The sequence below is a fragment of the Vulpes lagopus genome, chromosome 13, assembly GCF_018345385.1.
Source record: "Vulpes lagopus strain Blue_001 chromosome 13, ASM1834538v1, whole genome shotgun sequence".
Lineage (NCBI taxonomy): Eukaryota > Metazoa > Chordata > Mammalia > Carnivora > Canidae > Vulpes > Vulpes lagopus.
In genome coordinates this window covers 53,149,850-53,171,128 of record NC_054836.1, presented here as the reverse complement: position 1 = coordinate 53,171,128, position 21,279 = coordinate 53,149,850, and the positions used below count along the sequence as shown (strand labels likewise).

The window sequence follows — 21,279 nt, the reverse complement described above, 5'->3', positions numbered from 1 at the left end:
ACTCAAAATGCTCACTGGATCAATAAAAATACTGGAAGTAAAAATTTGTTAGGTTTTTTAAGATTATTAATTTATTCTCATAGGAGTTAAGTTATATATTTTATATTCTAAATCAACTGGATTTCTGATGACCAGTGAAATTTGGGTTTTATTTCAATTCCCTATTTTCCCTAAAAAATGCTTTAGAAATGCCATGTAATATTTTACTCTGGTGTTTCGAAAAGTGTGGTGTTCATACCACCTTATTAAATTTCATGTTTTCTGGGACGCGTGGATGCCTCAGGAGTTAAGCATCTGCCTTTGGATCAGGATGTGATTCCGGGTCCTGGGATCAAGTCCCACATCAGGTTCCCTATGAGGAGCTTGCTTCTCCCTCTGCCTGTGTCTCTGCTTCTCTCTCTGTGTCTCTCATGAATACATAAAGTCTTTTTTTTAAAGATTATTTATTTATTTATTTATTTATTTATTTATTTATTTATTTATTCATGAGAGACAGAGAGAGAGAGAGAGGCAGAGACACAGGCAGAGGGAGAAGCAGGTTCCATGCAGGGAGACTGACGTGGTACTTGATCCTGGGTCTCCAGGATCACACCCTGGGCTGAAGGTGGCACTAAACCGCTGAGCCACCCGGGCTGCCCTAAAAAGAAAATTCATATTTTCTAAAAATGCAAACTCCTGGCCCGTCTCCAGAGCTACTAATGAATTAGAGCAATCCAGGTTAGGCCTGGAAATAAGCATTTTAATAATTTTCCCCAAATAATTCTTATAACCAGCAAATTATCACAGATGAATTTTTCACCTATTTCTACTTAATATTTTCCCTCAACAGCATCATCTGTAACATTTTATAAACTATGTTAAAACATTAGATCTCTTTAAATAAATGTTTCTATCTTCTAGCAGTAAAGATAATTTCTTCAACTAATAATATATCTAGCTTGGTTTGTCGTAATTTTCATAGATATTTTCCAAAGGAGAATTCAACTGCCACATCAAAAAACTCTAAATTTGGGATCCCTGGGTGGCGCAGCGGTTTGGCCCCTGCCTTTGGCCCAGGGCACAATCCTTGAGACCCGGGATCAAATCCCACATCAGGCTCCCAGTGCACGGAGCCTGCTTCTCCCTCTGCCTGTGTCTCTGCCTCTCTCTCTCTCTGTGACTATCATAAATAAAAAAAAAAAATTAAAAAAAAACCTCTAAATTTACTTTGACTTTTACTACTACATATTGAAATTAAAATTAAGAACTAGTTAAAATGACTAAAAGTTCTTGTTGAAAATGCGATTAAAAGCAACAAATAACAGTATGGGCTCTTTACAGAAATAAGGGCTACAAATAGACATATTAATAGGTTTCAATTAAGTCTTTCTTCAATTTATATCACCTATGTCATCAAACAATAGTTTTTTTTTTTTTTACCTCTAGTTGTATATCCTCCTTCACTATTAACATTTTCAAAAAAATAAAAAGAGCACTTGGCTCCCTGAGGAAGACCAGAACAGTTCATTAGTGATGCATATCTCAGCAGCCCCCATACCTGACTGCATTAGGTCTTTTTGCACTTTCTGTTTTTTAGGTCACACAAATACTGTAAGTAATGTAATGAAACCACAGGCTTGTCTGTATTTTCTCATACAGCCAAACCCTGACTCATAAATATTTCATTTATTGTTGTCTTAACTCTAACAGAGATTGGCCTGTATTTTTCTTGCTTTATTTGAAACCTCTCTCTTCTGAAAGTGATTTTGATGATGACTTTGGTAAAGTAACACATACTACAATGTAAGGACTCTTGCTCAATACAATGGTAGCCACCTAGGCCAATGAACCAAAAATGTTTAATACTCAGATATATAAAATTCATATAATTCTAAACTAAAATATTTCACGAGAAAATTCAATATTATATGACAAGAGGTATGTTTTCTGAGGTTTAAAATGATAAGAAAAGAGTTCACCTAAGTACCTGATGTCAAAAAAAAAAAAAAAAAGGAAAATTCAAGATGAGTTCACAGGGAAAAGTTAAGAGGAATGGGTATTGTAAGTTAGGTGGGCATCAAAAAATCACAAATTGCTTATTCAAAACATTGAACAGTGGAAGCAAAAAAGGATTAAAAGTCCAAGGGGGAAAAAAAAACAGAAATGCTATTGTTCAAAATACAAATCTTTCATATGATAAGGTAACAAATGCTACCTCAAAACAGGCCTCCTGTCAAAAAGAGAGAGATATATTCTGAAGAGGAGAAAAAGAGTCTAGTTAGCTGAGTATCGTGGATTTGCCCACAGCAAGAAGAAAGAACATCAAGGAAAAGAACTATTCCTCATTCTTAGTCTTTTCATCCATCTCCCCATCTCCTCCAGCTGAGACTATATAATCTACAAAGTTTACATTAAAAATAAGAACAGAAACATTCCCCAAGACAGACTTGGCAAGATTGGCTTCAGTTAACTTAAAAAATATAAATAAAGAAATACCAGAACACATAAACAGAAAAACCTAGCTACAGGGTCACCGTAAGCAAATACAGTAGGAAATCCTCTTGACGCAAAGGCGCCTGAGCAAACCTAGTTAAACAGCCATCCGACTGCTGGAGAGCACTGATGTGACCAGTTTTCAAACTTCCCGTCCCAGCCAGGCACGTCCCTCATCTAATTGTACCGTGGGCCTCTGGTCTACCCATATCCTCACTCGCCAGCATGCATAAGAAGCTCTGAGTTGTGTCAAAGCTTTGACTCCTACTTAAAGTTGCCTCTGCTAGTTGTGATGCTTCAAGACTCTTCCACCTGTCTGGGGACCTTCCTGACATCTTTGTTTTGCCCTGACCTCTGGAAAACTCACGTGAAAGACATTTTTGGTTCATTACCTAGACCTCTGATGACTTACCTGATCATTGCACTTTATTCTCCAGATTTATACTGTGATATTCACAATGACAAAAGTTGTCAATTACTGGCAGGCAGATAATTTCTTCTCTCTGAAGGCTTAAGGAGCAATGAGGAGAATTACTACTTTGGCCTTAATAGCAGTAAAAAAGGGCAGAACTCTCATGAAAGAATTTGTCACAGATTTCTTAGAAGTCCGTGCCATTTTTAAGCTCATAATTCCAAGCCAGCGAACAAATGTGGATTTTAGTAACAGAAGTAAAAAAGGTATGTCTATATTTATACGAATATTTGTGTGTGTGTGTGTATGTGTGTGTGCTTGTGGCAAAATATATTCTGCTGGTTAAAAGCAGCTGACTGACTGATTTGGGATGATCTGTGAGGTAAGGATGGTTCTTATAGTTTTCAGTGAATAAAAATAAAAAAGTAATATTTTGTGAATATGAAAATTATATGAAACGCAAACTTTAGTGTCCATAAACACAGCTACCTTCATTCATTTAGGTCTTGTCCATAGCTGCTTCTAAGCTACAATGGCAGAGCTGAATAGCTGTGGTGGAGACCTATGGCCCACTGAACCGATATTTACTATCTAGCCCTTTACAGAAAACATGTGCCAACCCCTAATATATGATGGCTTGGCATGAAACTCCAAAATAAAAAATGGCCTGGGATAAATATCTATGAAATTATGAATAACTGAAAGCGAAATTATGATCCCGTGGCTAGCCTGAGAAGGCACTAAAAAGAAAAAAATTAGAAAGTAGCTTTAAAAAATCACAGTTACACGGGGATTATTTGACCTCAAAAGCAGTATCACACGGCAAGGAATAGTATAGAAACATGACTCAAAGCCTTAATAAATACTTAAAATGGGATGAAACAATCTCCTCCTCCCCCCACAAAAATCTAAGAACACTTCAAGATCTCATTTAGGTGTGGGCAAAAATATTAAAGAAGACACGAGCCTACTGTTTGGTGACAATGGTATAACAGATAACTGAGATGAATCTTAGGTGGTTTTTACATTCTCCACCAAAAAGGAAAGTGTTGAAACTGAAATGGAAAATCAAATTAATAAGAAAAATCAAAGCTCAGGAATTAATAACAGAACAATGAAACACTTTAAGTGCAAGTGTGCATGACCAATGGATTACAGTCTCAGGGTATTAAAAGTAAATGTTATAACAGAAAGATAGCTGATAACCTGGAAGCGTTACAAACAACAGGAGGGCAGACATGATACAAAAGAGGGGTAGATGCGGTTTTATTTTTTTAAGGTAAAGGATTCTAGAAAATGAAGATCAGTGATCTTGACATTATTCCTCAACAACATTCTAGAACAGGTTACTAAACAGATGGTTTGTGAGCACTTAAATTAAAAAAAAAAAAAAAACCTGCCATGGATTTGTTAAAAATAAGCCATGCCAAACCTTGTTTCCTTTTCTGACATGCTACTAGATGAGCGAATCAAAGAAATGCAAAAGCTGTATAATAGCTGGACCAAGAAAAGTAGAGAGAAAAGTCTCTCATGGCCAACTTGGGGTATGGCCACGTACTATTTGTGTAACTTTGGGGAAATTTCTTAACATCTGGGATGAGAGGCAAATTTCATGGGTCTCTCGTGTGTCTGCATGTTTTGTGAGCAAAGGCACTGGCAGCTTTTTCTCTAGACTGTCTTTCCACAAATGTTTGTACAGCAAATAGCCTTTGAAGACAGAAATAGTATCTCCCTATGGAACAAAGGGAAAGTTTACTTACAGCCTGCTATAAAAGATCTGGGTTCCTAAACTTGGCATTCCTTATCAGTGATACAACTCACTGAGTGTGCAGCAGGACTCTGAGCCACTCTATAGGACTCCTGTGGGTCTGGGGGACAGGGAGCAGGAAACCAAAAAGAAACAAGAAGCTCACACTGCTTGCTGCACCGGGGGCAATAAAGTCCAATGTCTCTGACCCCAGTCTTGTGTCTTCCACAAGCATCCACAAAGCAGTGGGAGCTACTACTTTGTTAGCTTGCAAGCAGGGTGAAATTTCAGACCCTTTGCAACTCAGCTTGCCATTTGCAAGTGGGGAAATAACAGTACCTCCTTATAAAGGTATTATGAAGGTTAAATGAATTAATGCACCAGATTGCTTAGAAAATTCCTATTCAAACCACCTACTCAATGAATGCTACTACCCATTATTAATTTCAAATGTATACAGGTAGGTAAACAACTACATCCAAAGGATTAACGACAGGCAAAGAATCTACGTTCACTAACTTCAGTAAAGCTCCGTTCTTAACTCTATTCTGCTCAATATATTTATAAATAACTGAACAGAGAGATAGAAATGTATTAATCAAATTATGGGTGACACAGTCTAACAGAGAATAGGATCAGGATTTTGTTTAGATCCTGACATGCTGAGTAAACTGTGAAAGAAGAATTTAAGAGACATACAAATTCCATTTTTAAAATAAACTATTCAAATTGTATATTCATAGCAACTCATATAAATTACAATTTGAGTAAAAAATGTAACATGACTAAAAAATGAATTGCTATTAGGTTAAAGGGAAAAAATGGAGATAAATTTTCAAGGTGTTCTGTGGATGAGGCTGCACTCTTGGTGTGGTATTTAGCTCTGGGTACATTTTATTTTTTTAAATTTTTTTAAAGAAAGTTTATTTATTTATTTATTCATTCATGAGAGACACACACAGAGAGGCAGAGACACAGGCAGAGGGAGAAGCAGGCTCCATGCAGGGAGCCTGACATGGGACTCGATCCCGGGTCTCCAGGATCAGGCCCTGGGCTGAAGGCAGGCACTGAACCGCTGAGCCACCCGGGGCTGCCCTCTAGGTACATTTTAAAGGGGAACTCTGGCAAACAGAAGCAATCCAGAGGAGAGTTATCAGAACTGTGAAGAGTGAAATAAATCCATATAGTATATAAAGGAAAAAAAACCTCTGACTTCTTTAGCTTGAAAAGGAAAGATTTATTGGAAGTGAAAACTTTCAGACATCTACAAAGTTATCAATGTGAAACACTCTTTGTAAACTCAAAGGGTAGAGCTAGAATAAGGCAGAACTTCCTCACAATTAAATTTTTTTCAAATGTTGGATGTTAAGATAACAAATTTTTCATTCATGCAAGTTTTTGAAAGCCACTAGCCAGGGTTATGGCCATGGTGATTACCTCCTTCACATTCGGATGTCTTTCGACTGCTCAATTCTTGTGTATTAAAAAGCCAACCCACTGGAAGTTTCTCCAGGCTTCTTGTCTGTTGTCACTCCTATCTTTTACTCCTGGTTTCTGTTCCCTTTCAGTCCAGCCACCCGTTCAAACTGACAATTTGTTCTTAGCAGCTCACCTGACTCTGATTTACCTCTTTGATTATTGCCTTTCCATACACTGCAGCCCACAGGCAATCTGACAGAGGCTCCGGGATAAGAAACCCTAGCCCCATCTCCCATGTGGCTTGGATGGGAGAATGGAAAATTAATTTCATGATCTCAAAGGCTCTTTTCATTTCTCGGGTTCTTCTCTTCTTCTTACCTCTTTTCCCATTTACAGAGATTGGTAAATGGTAAGTGAGGAATAAACAAGTAAATGAATGAATAAATGAAAAATATTATTCAACAATTGACGATAAGCTTCTTTCTTCTTTAAGAACTGGCTACCTGAATGAGTCTTATATGCTCCAAACAGATGACAAGGAGGAAAGAGACATGAACAGTAAATGAGCAGGAATGAGGGAAGAGAACTATGGTAAAGACCCCAAATTAATTTTTAGAAATGATTAACCAGTAAAGCCTCTTCTGTATAAGTCATGCCAATTTATAAGGTGAAATAAAATTTGAGGCTATATAAAAATATATTTGAATGGAAAAATGAGAGAATTCCAAACTTCTAAGAAATTATGACAGGAACAAGCAACTGCATTATTGCAGAGGAAAAAAAATGATACGCCACAACAATATAAATGAATCTCAAAAGCATTATGCTAAGTGAAAGCAGCCTAAAACTCCGAAGGCTACGCACCGTATGATTCTATTTAAGAGAAACTTGAACGTGGTATATGTATACCATGGAATATTATTCAGCCATAGGAAGGGAAAATACCCTGCCGTTTACAGATGGATCTTGAGTGCATCATGCTAAGTGAGATAAGTCAGACAAAATCAATTACTGTATGATATCACTATGTGGAATCTAAAAAAGTCACACATAAAAAACAGCAAGTAAAATGGTGGTTACCAGGGGTAGGGGTTAGCAATTAAGACTGACTTAATTTAAGGGTGCAAACTTGAAACTTGCTTGTATATAAGTCATAGAGGTCTAATATATAACGAATATAGACAATATGGTACCACAATTATGCAACATAATAAATATTGCTTCAATGGCAACCATGTTATCGTATATAAAAGTATCAAAGGAACACACTAAATGCCATAAATTTATAAAGCATAAAAACCTGCCTCCCCCCAAAAAAGAGAGAGAGAGAGAGACTTGAAAGGACAAAACTATAGGGCAAGAAAATAGATCAGCAGTTATCAGGGTCTGGAGGATTAGAGGAGGAGGTGACTAAAAACAACATGTAAACATTTTGTACCATGATGGGACTATTCTATATCTTAACTGTGGTGGTGATTACACAATTATATGTGCTTGTCAAGATTTACAGGACTTTACACTAAAAAGGGTGAATTTTAGCACATATAAATTATCTTTAATAAAAAAATGGAATGAAATTAAAGAGCTTAAAACAACTTTATAAAGAGGAGCAATTAAAATATGGTTTGTGACATTAAATAGACACAATAAAAGAGGAAATTACCAGAATCATTCCTATAATATAGTAACCACTATATTACTTTTTTAAAAAGATTTGTTTGAGACAGGGAGAGGGAGGGAGAGAGAGAGCACTTGCGAACAGTAGGGAGGGGCAGAGGGAGAGGGAAAGAATCCCAAGCAGACTCCCCACGGGGCACGGAGCTGGCTGTGGTGCTCAATGTCATGACCCTGAGATCATGGCCTGAGCCGAAATCAAGAGTTAGAAGCTCAACCAACTGAACCACCTAGGTATCCCCCAACACATTGTTTTAAAACGAAATGTCAAACGTATAGCCAAATACATTTTTAAAAAGAATCAAATATATTTTTACTATCTCGTGACTAGTTAACATGTAAAAATGAAACTATTCATTCCTATTCCATGTCTTAAATATCTTCTCATAAGAAACATAATCCTAGAAATAAGAAATGAACGTTAAATATTTTTCTTAGTTATGTCCCTCTGCCTATGTCTCTGCCTCTCTCTCTCTCTGACTGTCATAAATAAATTAAATATTAAAAAAATTTTAAAAAAATATTTTTCTTAGTTATGTATTCATAGCTTGTTACCATATATTCTCTTTCATTGTGCATCTGCACTTAAAATCTGATCTTATACAGTCAGAAAAACAAGTTGTCTCTCAAGATGAAAACAAAACTTATAATAACAATGTTCCTTTAATACAGCAATATGACTCGGCATGTACTCAGTCATATTTTAGAACCTGGCATTGTTAGAGCCCAGCGGAAATGATATATTTTCAGGATACAATTAAATGGATATCAAAGAGAACAAATTTGTAAAATCAAATACCAATTAGATGTAACAAATCACACTGCCTTTCTTCTGTTTGTGGAAGAGTATGAGTAATAGCCATGTAGGGTGAGGGACAGTTTGACATTTATGAAAATTACAAAAGAGCAAAGAATTAGAAGGATAACTTAAAAGTATACTTTTCTGGAAGCAAATATTATAAATTGATCGAAATTATGGATTTGACGTTATTTTATCTGGGACAACACAAAGTTAGGCTGTTCAATGGATTCTATTTTTAGTTACAGGAATATACATACATCCTCTATAACATATGACAAGGTAAGATGCATTGGAATGTGCATGTTTGCAAGCTTACAGCACTGCTAAAAACACCCACAACTTCCAATCTCTTACCTTCTGAGAAGAACTCTTGGCTGCTGTTCTCCTTGTCTGTCTGCATAAAGACAAACCTTGACTGCCACAAGAAAAGCAGCCAGAGGAAAGAAAGAGACCAGACTTTTCATGATGGGACGGCACACTTCACAGGGTGTGTACACTTGGTATGACTGTATGTGCTGCACATCTGGGGGATGGGGCACAAAGCAGGGAAGGAATGATCTAGATGAGGCTCTAAAAACTTTTTAGCAGTATCCAGGAGAAGAAGAAAGATGCCTCAAGAGATTTGGGGCAAAACTTCCTATGTGGCACACTGTATAAAACCGTGTCACTCCCTTTAAGCCAAACTACAGCAAAGATATGTAGTATTCCTATAGCTGGGAGTTGTTTTTCCTTTAATGCAGCACAATGCATAGGCTGGACCATGTGGCAGCCCAACATTTTATGTGGGTTCTAAAAATGTATGTCTGCGTGTGTGAAGTCCATCAAAAAAGGGGAGCTCTAATTTTAAAAGACAAAGTTTATCAAACAGCTTATCCAACTCCACATTTTATTTCTGGATTGGTGACACCTCGAGCTAAATATATGAATGAGCACAGGACCAAAGCAAAATTGTGAAGAAATTAATATTTTGGAAAGTTGATAATACGTACTTCAGGGGAGAGAATGCCAGGTGGTTATTCATTCTTCTTAACCCAAACGTGATCAACCCCATGTGCACTCTATCTTCTCTGCTTGCTTCAGTGTGCTGGTTAAACAAGGGGAGGCTCTATTCCCGACAGAGGAGAGGAGTGGTGTGAAAATACCCAGCAGGCTAAGATAATAGGAGAAAAATACTTTTGAATTTTAACTGAGTCCCCCTGAGCTGCATAAGCAGAGTTCTTTGCGGTAATTTTTGTTAGTTTTAATTGTTTCTGTTTTACGACGGTAAAGCAAAAACAGTTTGTTTTCATTTTATGAACTATCTTTTTCTTCCATTCATTCATTTATGTGTGTGTTTATGGCAGTAATAAGAGGACACGTCCATAGCTTCCAATTTGGTTCTGGTATCTCAAAAAAGAGTTCAACTGAAAATAACATAAAACTAATCCAGGCTCTTTTTTAATTTTGGAGGAAATAACCTACCCAACATCACACAATAGTTACAGACAGACCGAGTACCAGAATGAAAGTCCCCTGACACTTAACACAGAACTCTGCATAATAAACCAAACTGGCTTTTCTATTAGCTATAATAATAATTATACTTTCCAGAAGGATCCATCTTCATTCACATTCAAACACGAATTATTATTACCAAAGAAGTGCTTTAATACAAAGTTTCCGACTCAGAACAAGGGAAGGAGAATACATTGGGATAGCCAGGTGGCCATATGGAGGGCACTGGGTGTCTAAGGAGCCAAGGAAGAGTAGCAGAAGATGTAAGTTAGTAATTTTTTAAAAAGGGAAAAGTGGGGTAATTATGTAATAAAAGCCCACTTTGCCTTGTTTCACAGTTTTCCAAGGGCTACACATTCACTGATGGTATAATAGAATATCAGAGTGATTTTGAAAGATTTCATAATTCAGTCCAGAGGAGGGAAGAGGGAAAAAGAGAAATGAGAAGGGAGGCAAAGAAGAGAGCCCTCCTCCCTTATTATCAATAGAAAAGATTACAGACTCCTTTCTTTATTCTCAAGGTATTTAAAATAAAATTACTGAGCAAGTTAGTGCATATTTCAAAAATGGACATAATATGTGAGAGGGAGATCTACAGAGCATTAGGTTTATAAGAAAATAATCAATGGGGATTGAAGAGTGTACTTGTCGTCATGAGCACCAGGTGATGCATGGAAGTGTTGAATCACTATATCGTACATCTGAAACTACTATTACACTGTTAGCTAAATGTAAATTAAATAAAAACTTAAAAAGAAAATAATCTATTTGCCTGATGTCTTATGGAGAGTTGTATCACCTAGTCATACCCTAGTTATAGGTATCCGAAAGCAATGTGAGTAAGCTCAAGAATGAGATTTTAAATTTGGAGAGATGGACCTTCCATCAAATGCCAAATCCTCCATCTGCTCTGTTTAAGGATAGATACTGAAAGAATGAGACACAAGGAAAGTTGTAAACTTATGGGGTATGTGCTAACACAAAGAAGGAAAGCCATCTAACTCTAAAGATTTTCAGAAGAGACTTTGGCTTAACCAATTCCCGCCCCCCCATCTTCCCCAAAGACAATCCCAGAAATAATTGGTACCGATGCGGCATTTGTAGCCTTTGGAAATACCTGTGGACTCTACTTATGCTATTCAGATTAAGATATAATTATGAAATATATGATTGTTATTTTGACTGTAGTAAGCATTAATACATTGAAGCCCTCAACTACTGAGCATTTGTTCTTGTCCAGACGATAAACATCCATTCACACCTTTCAAAAGTTAAGTGCAATACTGTGTCTCAGATCGGAATAAAAAAGAGATACAAAATATTGAACTTGAAGTATATCCACCTGAGAGCAGAGCCATATCTTGGTCAATACAGGAGTGAACAGTTTTCCTAAACGTGAGACGGTATAAAGTGTCAGGTGAAAATAATGTCACCCCAAAAGTGAGGCAATGATATAGAGAGAAATAATTTGTTGGACCTCCAACAACTCAACTCATTCATTCTTTCATTTAGTTTTAGAGCTTCTACCTAATACAAGGCACTATTCTAAGCTTTGGGTAGAACAATGAACAGAACCAAATCCCTGGCTCCATGGAATATACGTTCTCATCAGGACAACAGGTGATAAATAAATAAACAACTTTTTCAAATGTCAGTTGATGATGGGGCTGTGGGGGTGGGGTGGATTGTTACAAAGCAAGATCTGGGAGATTTTTTGTTTGCTTTGTTGTTGTTGTTGTTTTAAATACAGGACAGTGAGAGAAGTCTTCTCTAATAAGGACATGTTTGAGCAGAGGCATGAAAACCGTGAAGATACCCGGAGGTAGAGCATTTCAGATGGAGAACACAGAGGAGAAGCTCTGAGCTGGGAATCCGCTTCTCTTGTTTTGAGAAATATCAAGGAAGCCAGCATGGCCAGAGTTGACTGAAGAAGAGGAAAAGGTTAGGAAAGAACGTCGGATAGGTAACAGGGGTCAAAAAACATGGACTTATGTAAGGTCTTTGTCTTTTATTCTCAGAGACATAGAAGCTGTTGGAAGATTTATAGAGAAGAGTGACATAATCACTTATTTTTAAAAGATCGCTCTGCTGTGTCGAGAACAAACTGTGGAGCCCAGAGAGAGAAGAGGGGGGATAAATAGCTGCTGGAACAGCTCAAGGAGGAGATGATGGTCCATCTGATCAGACTGGTAGCAGTGATGGTATTAACTAGATGTATAAAGCAAGATTCCGTGGGGGAGGGCGGGGGAGGGGGACACTTAGCTAAACTAAGGCAGACCAAGAGAGGGGAAAAAATTTGAAGACAAAAAAGAAAGTAAAGAGTGCGCTAGAGGCATACAGATATAGATCACCAAATCCTGGAACATAACTTTGGGTGAAGTAATGGTGAGGAATAGTTCTTAAGGATGTTGGGGAGCTTTTTTTTTAAATGAGATGATTTTATGACAGTCTACATATGCTAAGATGTTAAGCTATTTGGATTAGTGTACTATAAGTTTCTCCTCGCTATCTGCCAGTGAGAAATTTTATAAATGCTTTCTCTGAAATATGTCTACCACTGATTTTTTTCCTACCCCCTAAAATACACTTTAAGAAAGTTTGTTATTTTCCTAAATCGAGAAAAAGTTGCAAAATGATGGCTGTAGTTGTGTACACGTACCAAAATGATACAAAACTAAAATAATACAAAACACTTGCACAGAAGATGCCATTATAAAAGTTGAAAAGAAAGAAATGAATATCACAAGAACTTTACACTATTTCTAGTAGCATGCCTTATTTGAGGAATTCAAAGTTAATTTCCTTAACTTCCTTAAAAAAAAAAAAAACGTGTAACACTCTCATGGTATGAATCTTTTAGGCTTATGGTAGATCTTTAAAAAGAAACACTAGAAACTTAAATAAATTTTAAATCAACATTATCTTCCACAGAGTATATTTTAAGCCTTCCAAGATAGAAATCAAGAGAAATTAAAGAACATTAATAAACTAAAAATGCTGAGAGCTTTTAAACCCCCGAGGATTCATCTGCTTCACAGCAATGCACTTTTACTACATTTAAATTTTATTTGCTTTTGCTAATAAAAATAATTTGCCATAGAGAAAGGAAAGAAGATGTATTTATCAATATAATGGGAAGGTATGTTCTAGAGATTCTTGGTCGACTGTAGGAAGAGGGGGGTATACAACTGAATGAGAAACTGAATTAAATTGGTAGAGTATAGGTCCAAGAACACGTGTCTTTTTTTTTTTTAAGATTTTATTTATTTATTTGAGAGAGACAGAGAGAGAGAGAGTGCGCATGTGAGCACAAGCAGAGGGGAAGGGAGAGGAGGAGCAGAGGGAGAAGCAGATTCCCCTCTGAGCAGGGAGCCGGATGCGGGACTCGACCCCCCCGGGGACCCGGGGATCATGACCTGAGCCAAAGGCAGACACTCAACAGACTGAGCCACCCGGGCACCCCAAGAACACATATTTCAAATATCAAGGAATTTAAAAGGTTGAACGTGGGCCTGCATAGATATTTTTATGGAGAAAATGCATTTTAAATAAAATTTTAGATAAAATTATATCAGTTGAGGTAATTTAGAATTTCAGTTGTTCATAGAAAGCAAGTTGGACAGGTAATGAAATACAAGAAAGATAAACAAAGTTCGTAATTACAAAATGAAAAAGTATTAGGATCCAAAGCTGCAAAACATTAAAATATAATGTAGCTTTGAAAATGAAATGGGGGTGGTATACTTCATTTTTGAGCCCTGATACTCTTAATTTGACTGCTTGGCAAAAAACTCATGTAGTTAAACACAAATTCCCAGGCACTTCAATTATAAATTGAGATTATGCTCCTAAGAATTAGAACAATACTTAATAATACTTAATAACAGCAAATTACTACAGCATCTATATAGAGAAAAATGGTTTTAACATATCCGAAAATAAGTCACCACATATATACAGGTTTATTTTTTCACACTAACATTAATAGTGTTGGAACATAATGAATCTAAAATTTCTTTAGGGACCTCTCTTCAGCATCTCAAAGTTCTAACATTAACCTTTTAATTAGTCTTTACATTTCACCAAAGTTTCTCTCTTTTTTGCTTCTTTTGTCTAGAAAATTGGGGGGGGGGTATGGATAAAAACACTGAGCAGAGCAAAAGAGTATGCACAAAAATATATCAGAGGTAAGGACAAGGCAAAAGTAATTAGCAAACAGAAATAAGCATCAATTTATTTTAACTGGTAAGAATACACACAAGGAAAGAATATTCTACTATATGAGAATTTAGATAATTTAATAACAATGAATCTTCATAGGACCAATGCTGAGCTTAAGAAAAAAAAAAAGGAATGGCATTTTTAAACAACCCCCCAAATTATGCTTAGGTAGAGTGCTGAAAGAAATATTAATGGGGTCCACTTGCAGGTTCTGATAAACAAATGACGAAGCTAAAGTTCTGGAACAAATGCATAAAAAAGCAATGAAAAGGACTTAAGCCCCATGAAGGGGAAATAACAACAACAACAACATCAACAACAACAACACAACCACAACAACAACTCTAGGAACCTAAAGTATTTTACTTGATAAAGACTATGGAAGTGATATGACTGGAGGCCAAGTATATTAAGAGATAGACAGTTGGATCTAAGAAAATATTTATGTCATCCGAAGAAGAACCGAACTAAAGCAAACTATGGCATAAAACATTTGATTTAGGCATTCGATTCTCTGGGGATCCTAAGCCTTGGAATATGTTTAAGGAAAGTTGCAAGTACCTGGATCACTTTCTCAGACCCTTAAGAAAATGCAACAGTCAGTCTGGGCTAAGTGGGTCTGATCAAGTTTGTTAGAACACTGTGAATCAGGGGGTGCACATCAGTAAGGTTACTTTGCAAATCTGTGTAAATCTTAGGCTCTCGCTGGCCCTGATTTAAGACACAGGTTTTCTTTATTCAAAGGGTGGTATGAATCTGGGAACTGGTTAGAACATTTGGGATCCATTCATCTATCACTAAGAGTACTTACTGCCGTCTATCACAAAGTTAAAGAAAAAAAAGAAAAGAAAATAGTCTGAGTGTGCCAAGAATTAGTATTCAGTAATTGTAACGAAATTGTTATTATTTCTGAATTCAACTGGCGATTTGCAATTTTGTCTAGCAACAATCATGTCAAGAGAACTTCTCAGTGACACTGTCTTCTTACAAGTCAATGGCTTCTTTCTGATTTAATTTAGAGAGGCAGAGAATACGTGACCACTTCCTCCACTCTGCTTTCTATCAGTATTATAACTGAGAGCTGATGTACCCTGAGACGATCAACACAGAAATAGACAAGGGTGATGAGGCACAGCCAGCTATAAATCCTTAAAAATACCACAAATAATATGCCCTTTATGTAATTGAGTTCCGTATGCCTCACATTTTCTCTTGAAATAAAAATGTCTGGTAAATTTGTCTGGCTATGTTCATTACACTGTTATATGCCCTATGAGTCTCAGTCAAACCATGAAGTTATTTTCACATATTTAAATATACTTTTCATAAAGTATAATTCTAATAGCTAGTTGGTCTGTGTTTTTAAATTCTTGCAGGTACGAAGGAATAGAACTTCTCATTACAGGCTATCTGTAAATTTGATGTTCACCTTTTCCCCCTATTTTTATGGTGTGGCATATACAACAATCCCCCCCCCACACACACACACACACTTAGGTTTCTAGAATATTACAGGGATTTATTTTATTTGTAAAAGCAAAACCACCGAACGATCATCAGTGCAAAGAAATAAAACTTCGGTGACAGCTTACTTAGACACAACCATTAATAAATCTATTCATGTCATAATGTGATTAAAGGTCTCCTTCCACCCAGACTATGAATTCTGTGAAAACAATATTCAATTCTAAAATTTCCATCACTCTGAATGCCAAAATATAAGTTGGGAAATTCTGAAAAACTGTTAAAAACAGTTAAAAATAATTGCTATTTGTAGGTAATTCCCTTTGAGTTTTCTAGTATCCATTGTAGTGCGATGGTAACACACTAATAATCTATGCATAAAAAGAAAGCATGTATTGCACTGCTTAACCTGAATGATAAAAAGTATCGTCTTAGAAATTCTTGTACTTAAGAGTGAACTTTACGATGATTCTTTAAAATTGAGAGTCCTCTCTCCCTTACCTACAGGGATGTACCATCAAGTTTCCAGTCTCCTCTTTAAAAGTTAGTGGCTTAATCACAATCAAATATTTCTTTCACTTGGTCTGGGGTAGCAACGAAATAGTGGGGTTCTGAAGCAAGTGCTGAATTAAACGATCACTGAACATGGGTCTAGTTAAGTAATAAAAATTGAAGGAAGGAAGGGAGGGAGGGAGGAGAGAGAGGGAAGGGAGGGAGGGGAGGGAGGGGAGGGATGGAGGGTGGGAGGAAGGAAGGAAAGAGACAGGACTTTAAAAACAAAAAAAAACCTTCAAAACTGAAATGAAATTTCACGACCCTCACGGTCACCGTGTACATAACTCTACACCCGCTTTATCGACGGCAGACACAGATACATCAAGGCTGTATATTAACTGCTCAACGCTGCTAAACAAACGCTACACTTTAGAATCCCAGCACCCTGAGCTCATACGTGTCCACGACTCACAGCGACAGAAAAGACAAACAGGCCCCTTGACAGCTTAGACCGTTCCCCGAGGTCCGCCAGGCTGCGCGACCCAGGGGCGAGCGAGCCTCCGCGAGCTCCTCTCCGCCGGCGAGTTGACCTCCCTCCAGCACGACTCGCTGGTAAACCCGCCCCTCCCGTCCCGGCGGCTCGGCCGGACCGTCTGAGTTAGGAGCGCGCGCAAAGATGTGCCTTCCAGGCAAACTTTTGTTTCCTAAAAGTTAATCTCTCCAAATACTTCCAGTTGGAAAGCGTCCACTTCAGCTACTTGGCACCCAGGGCGTCACTTTCTCCCCTCGGCTTACCTGCTCCTACTTAATCATCCTTCCAGGTCGGCTCTGGGCAGCTCGGGGAGGCGGCTCTGTGAGCGCTCCCGAATCCGCGAGCACCAGGTAGGGACGCATCCTACGCGCTCCCACGGGTCTCTCACTCCCTCTCCCTCCGGGGCCGTCCTCAGCAGCGCTCACCCGGGCTCACCCGGGCAGGCCGGGACGCCTGCCCACCTGGGCGCAAACCGTCCTCGAGGAATGATCCTCCAGATCGGGGGGCTGAGCGGATTTCCACATGTGGTTTGAGCAAGTGGGGGCGGGGGGGGCTGCAGCGCTGCAGGGAGCAGCTGTCCGGCGAGTGCTCTAAGTCTGTTGGTTAAACACGCGGAATCAACAAGCCCACAGATGGGTCCAGGTCCTCGGGGATCCCGGAGTCCGAGGAGCCCCCTAAGCAGCCGTCCCTACCGCCTGCAAAACTCGCACCGGTTGCGCCCTCGGAAGCCCCAGACTCGCACGCGTCCCTCCTCCTCGGTGTCTCCCCCACCCCGCGCCAGGTGCCCCGAGGCAGACTTACCCCAGGGGTCGCAGAGTCGGGAGAGGAGGGCAACTTTGGCTGCCCCCGCTCCGCACAGGCCCCAAGCCCTCGGCCAGCCGGGCTCCGAGGCGGCGCCCGCGCGCGGGTCGGGGTGTCTGGGCGCGTCCCGGCCTGCGGGGCGGGGAGAGGCGCGCGGGAGCCGCGCGGGTGGAGCGCGCGCCCGGCCACCCAGGGGGTCCCGCCGAGCCGCCGGCGCACCGGAGCCGCGGGGAGCGCGCAGGGCCCCGGGGACCCCAGCAGCCCCGTCCCCCGCCCGCAGGTACGGGGCCCCCAGGTGCCCGCGCCCCTCCCACCCTCCCTCCCTCCCTCCGTCCCTCCAGGCCGGGGAGCCGCGAGTTCACTCCAAACCCACCCACAGAGTGAGGACACCTTCCCCCAAAGCCCAGGGCAAGTGAGACGCGCCGAGATCCCGGAGCATCCCCGGGGGCCAGGACTTTCCTGGCTCGGGAGACAGGAGTGTCCCGGGAACGCGTCTGGTTCCCAGAGAAGTACTTCTCCGAGGACCGCTGCGGCGCCCAACTTAGAGACGCAGGGGCGGGCGGCGTGCACTTGCCCAACCGAGTAAATAAAGGTCAGCAGTTGGATCAATAAAGTGTGTGCTTCCAAGCGCCAGATGTTTTTACTGTTGCTTCCCTTCCCGGGCGGGGGGGCGGGGGGATGGGATGGGAGAGGGAGGGAAGCGGGGGGGGGGGGAGGGAGGCAAAGGAAGAGACAACAAACAATAAAAATAAAAGGAGTCAACAAACACACATCTGGTGTTTCGACACACCATTTCCTCCGGCCGCGGTCTCTCCGGACGAGGCGGTATTTTGCATATTCAAGACTAAAAATCACCCGGGAGCCAAGGGCAGGCTCCCCGTCGTCGACTCTCCCTTCCTTACCCCCCCCCCCTCCGTGCACACCAACACCCCCCCCCCCCCGGGCCCGCTCCCAATCACAATGCAAAAAAGAACAACAAGTGGTGATGCTGGGTCCGGAAGGCGACCCCGACGCGGAGCCGAAATTTGACACATGTCACGCCCGCCCCGCCGCACCGAGCGCTGCTGCTGGGGCCAAACTTTGCCGCCGCCGCCGCCGCCGCGGGAGGAGCGCGCCCGCCGCAGAGTTAAAGTCGCCGCCCGGCCCGGCGCGGAGGTGGCCGGGACGGGGCGGGGTGCGGGGGCGCCGCGCGCCACAGTGAGGCCAAGAAACTTACCGCGACCTGGGACGCCGGGCCCGCGTCCCGGGAGGTGGCACCCGCCGCGCCGAGGCAGGAGCCCCCAAACCACACACACACCCACGAGCGAGTCCCGGCAGCTGCCGCCGCGAGTGTGCGCGCGCGCGCGTGTGTGTGTGTGTGTGTGCGCGTGTGCGTGCAGGGGGGCGGCGGTGCGCGCCCTGGGGGAGGGGGGGGGCCCGGAGGACGCCGCAGCCGGCGGACGCGGCCGCCGCATAAATACCCGGGCCGGGCGCTCGCGGGGCTGGAGCCGGGGCGCAGCGGCCGCCGCGGAGCTGCACGCGCCGGCGTGTCTCGCGCTTTCTCGGAGGCTCGCGCTGTCTCGCGCTGCCGCTCCCCACCCCCACCCCCACCCCGCCCCCCCGCCCGGATCTGTGTGCGGGTCCGTACGTGTGTCTCTGGGTGTGAGTGTGTGCGCCGGCGGGCGCGCGCTCCGGGCCGCGCGCGCGCGTGTTGTTGGCGCTGCGCACTGCACACACGCGGCGCGCGGGGCCGCCTCTCCTGCGGGGGGCGCCGCCGAGGACTCCCGAAGTGCGGCTGGGCCGCTTGTTTGTTTTGTTTCACTTTGCCTTGTTGGTGCTGGTGGTCGGCGTCGTTCCCCCCAAAGTGCTTTTGGAAGCGGCCGGCCGGAATGCCTGGCGCGCGCGCCCCCAGCTCCCCCCGGCGCCCCCAACTTCTCGGCGGGAGGCGGGGCGGGGACGTCGCCGGGCTCCGCGGCGGAGCCTCCTGGCTGACGTCAGGTCCACCTGCTCTGTAAACAAGGCGCCCGAGAACTTGTTTGTTCGGCGCCAGGCCTCCCGCCACCCCCGCCGTCCTCCCCACCTCCAGCTCCGCCTCCTCCCGCCCGGCCCAGACGGCGCGGCGAGGGAGGGGGCGGGGAGGGAGCGGAGAACAAAACCGTATGCTGTACTGGCAGAGCCGAGTTGTGTCTGCTGCTTCTTGGCAGTCCCCAAAGTACGTCCCTCTCAGCAGACGGAGCTGCTGGCAAATGAAACAGGGGATTCCACGTGAAGTGCAGAAAGCCTCGAAGGGATGCAAAGCCCTCGGGGGCAGGGAGTGAAAAGTGCGCGGCGGTCGGGGCGGGAGGCCCGCGCGGCGTTCAGGGGCTCCCGGGGCTGCGGGGAGGCCGGGGGCTCCGTGCGTCCCTCCTCATTGTGGTCGGGGCTCCTGCCTCCCGGGGGCCCGGGGGGCCCGGGGCTTCCGCGCCGCCGCTCGGCCCGGGTCACCGGCCGGGGCGGGGCTTGGGAGGACGGGGCCCGCCGAGCCGGGACTTGCAGGGCGCGAGGCTTTGCAGACGGGCCCTGCGAGCGCCCGAGGGCGGCCGCGGGGCCCGGCAGGAGGGCGGGGAAGGCCCTGCCCGCGTCCGCTCCGCGCGCACTTCAAAGCCACCCGCGGCGCCGCCGAGGGATGCGCGGGCGCGGCCTCCGGGTCCCCGGCGCCCGCGGGTGGAGCGTGACCCCGGGGGGGACCCCCCGCCCGCCTCCCCCTGCCGGGCGCCCCGCGAGGCGTCCCGTTCCGGAGGGCGCGGAAACTTTCTCCCCAACGGCCGCCGCCGAGAGGCCGTGGCGCGCGGGGCGCGGGGCGCGGGGAGGGCGGCGGGGACCGGGGACGGGCGAGCCGCGCCAACTTGTCCGCGGAGGGTCCCTTGGCTCCGAGAGCCGCGCGCCCTTTCTGTAAAGCGCAGCGGCGAGCTCACGCGCACGCTGGCACCCGGGGAGGAGCCCTTCCCTCCAGTCCCTCCAGCGCCCGCAGGCCTCCCGGGGAGGAGGCGGCCCGGGCCCCGCGTCCCTAAACGCAGCGTCCGCTCCTCCGGGGGAACCGATGGAGCCTCCAAGGCCCCGGGGCCCCGGGGGACCAGGAGCCAGGGGGGGAGCTGGACTCTGAACTGCGGGGCCCTCCCGTGGGCCTCCAGACCCCAGGTGGCCCCGCAGGGCCCTGTGGGTGACCTGCGTTCTCACTCTTTTTTCATAAAAAAAAAAAAAAAAAATTTTGTCTTTTCCGAACAGCAGGCTGCAGAGTGGACAAGTAACCCAGGTTTTTGTGTTTTATTTTCCACCCTCCACCCCCGTCCCCCAAGATGGGAGCAGTCCCGAAAAAAGAAAGAAAAAAATCCCAAAACGCGAGACCCGCAGGGCCCTGCCTCGCCCTCCCGACTCGCTGGGGATCAGTTCAGGTGAAGGGGTTTGCGTGTGGGCTTCGCGGACGGGGCCCAGGCTGAAGCGGGCTCTCGGAATTGGCCTGCGACTGGTTTTGGACGGGAAAGGAGCGAACGGCGTCGCGGTCCCGGGAGGGCCGGGCTGAGCCTTCCCGCCAGGTTTGCCCCCGGGGGGCAGGCAGGTCCCCGAGCCCCGCTGCGCCCCGTCCCCCGCGCGCCCAGGCCCAGCCCGTCGGCCCTGCGCGGTGTGTCCCCCGGGGTCCCTGGGACCCGAGCGCGCCGAGGCCCTTCCCGGAGCGGGGACAAGTTCAAGTCCCCAACGCGGCGCAGGAGGAGGGTCAGGCTCCCCCGCCG

At 44.1% G+C, this 21,279-nt stretch overlaps 1 protein-coding gene across 5 annotated transcripts in view; it reads right to left on the bottom strand.

Annotated features, from left to right (window-relative positions):
- FOXP2 (forkhead box P2) overlaps window positions 1–19,091 on the bottom strand; it is a 557,737-nt gene extending 538,646 nt beyond the window's left edge. For 3 of the 5 annotated variants that reach the window (XM_041727433.1, XM_041727435.1, XM_041727432.1), the window contains exon 1: window positions 18,750–19,091. The gene's annotated coding sequence lies outside the window, so the exon portion shown is untranslated. Of the gene's footprint in view, window positions 1–2,884; window positions 2,967–17,533; window positions 18,698–18,749 lie in introns of those variants that run through there. The other 2 variants (XM_041727434.1, XM_041727437.1) reach the window with 2 other exon arrangements.
- Window positions 19,092–21,279: the final 2,188 nt, after the last annotated feature.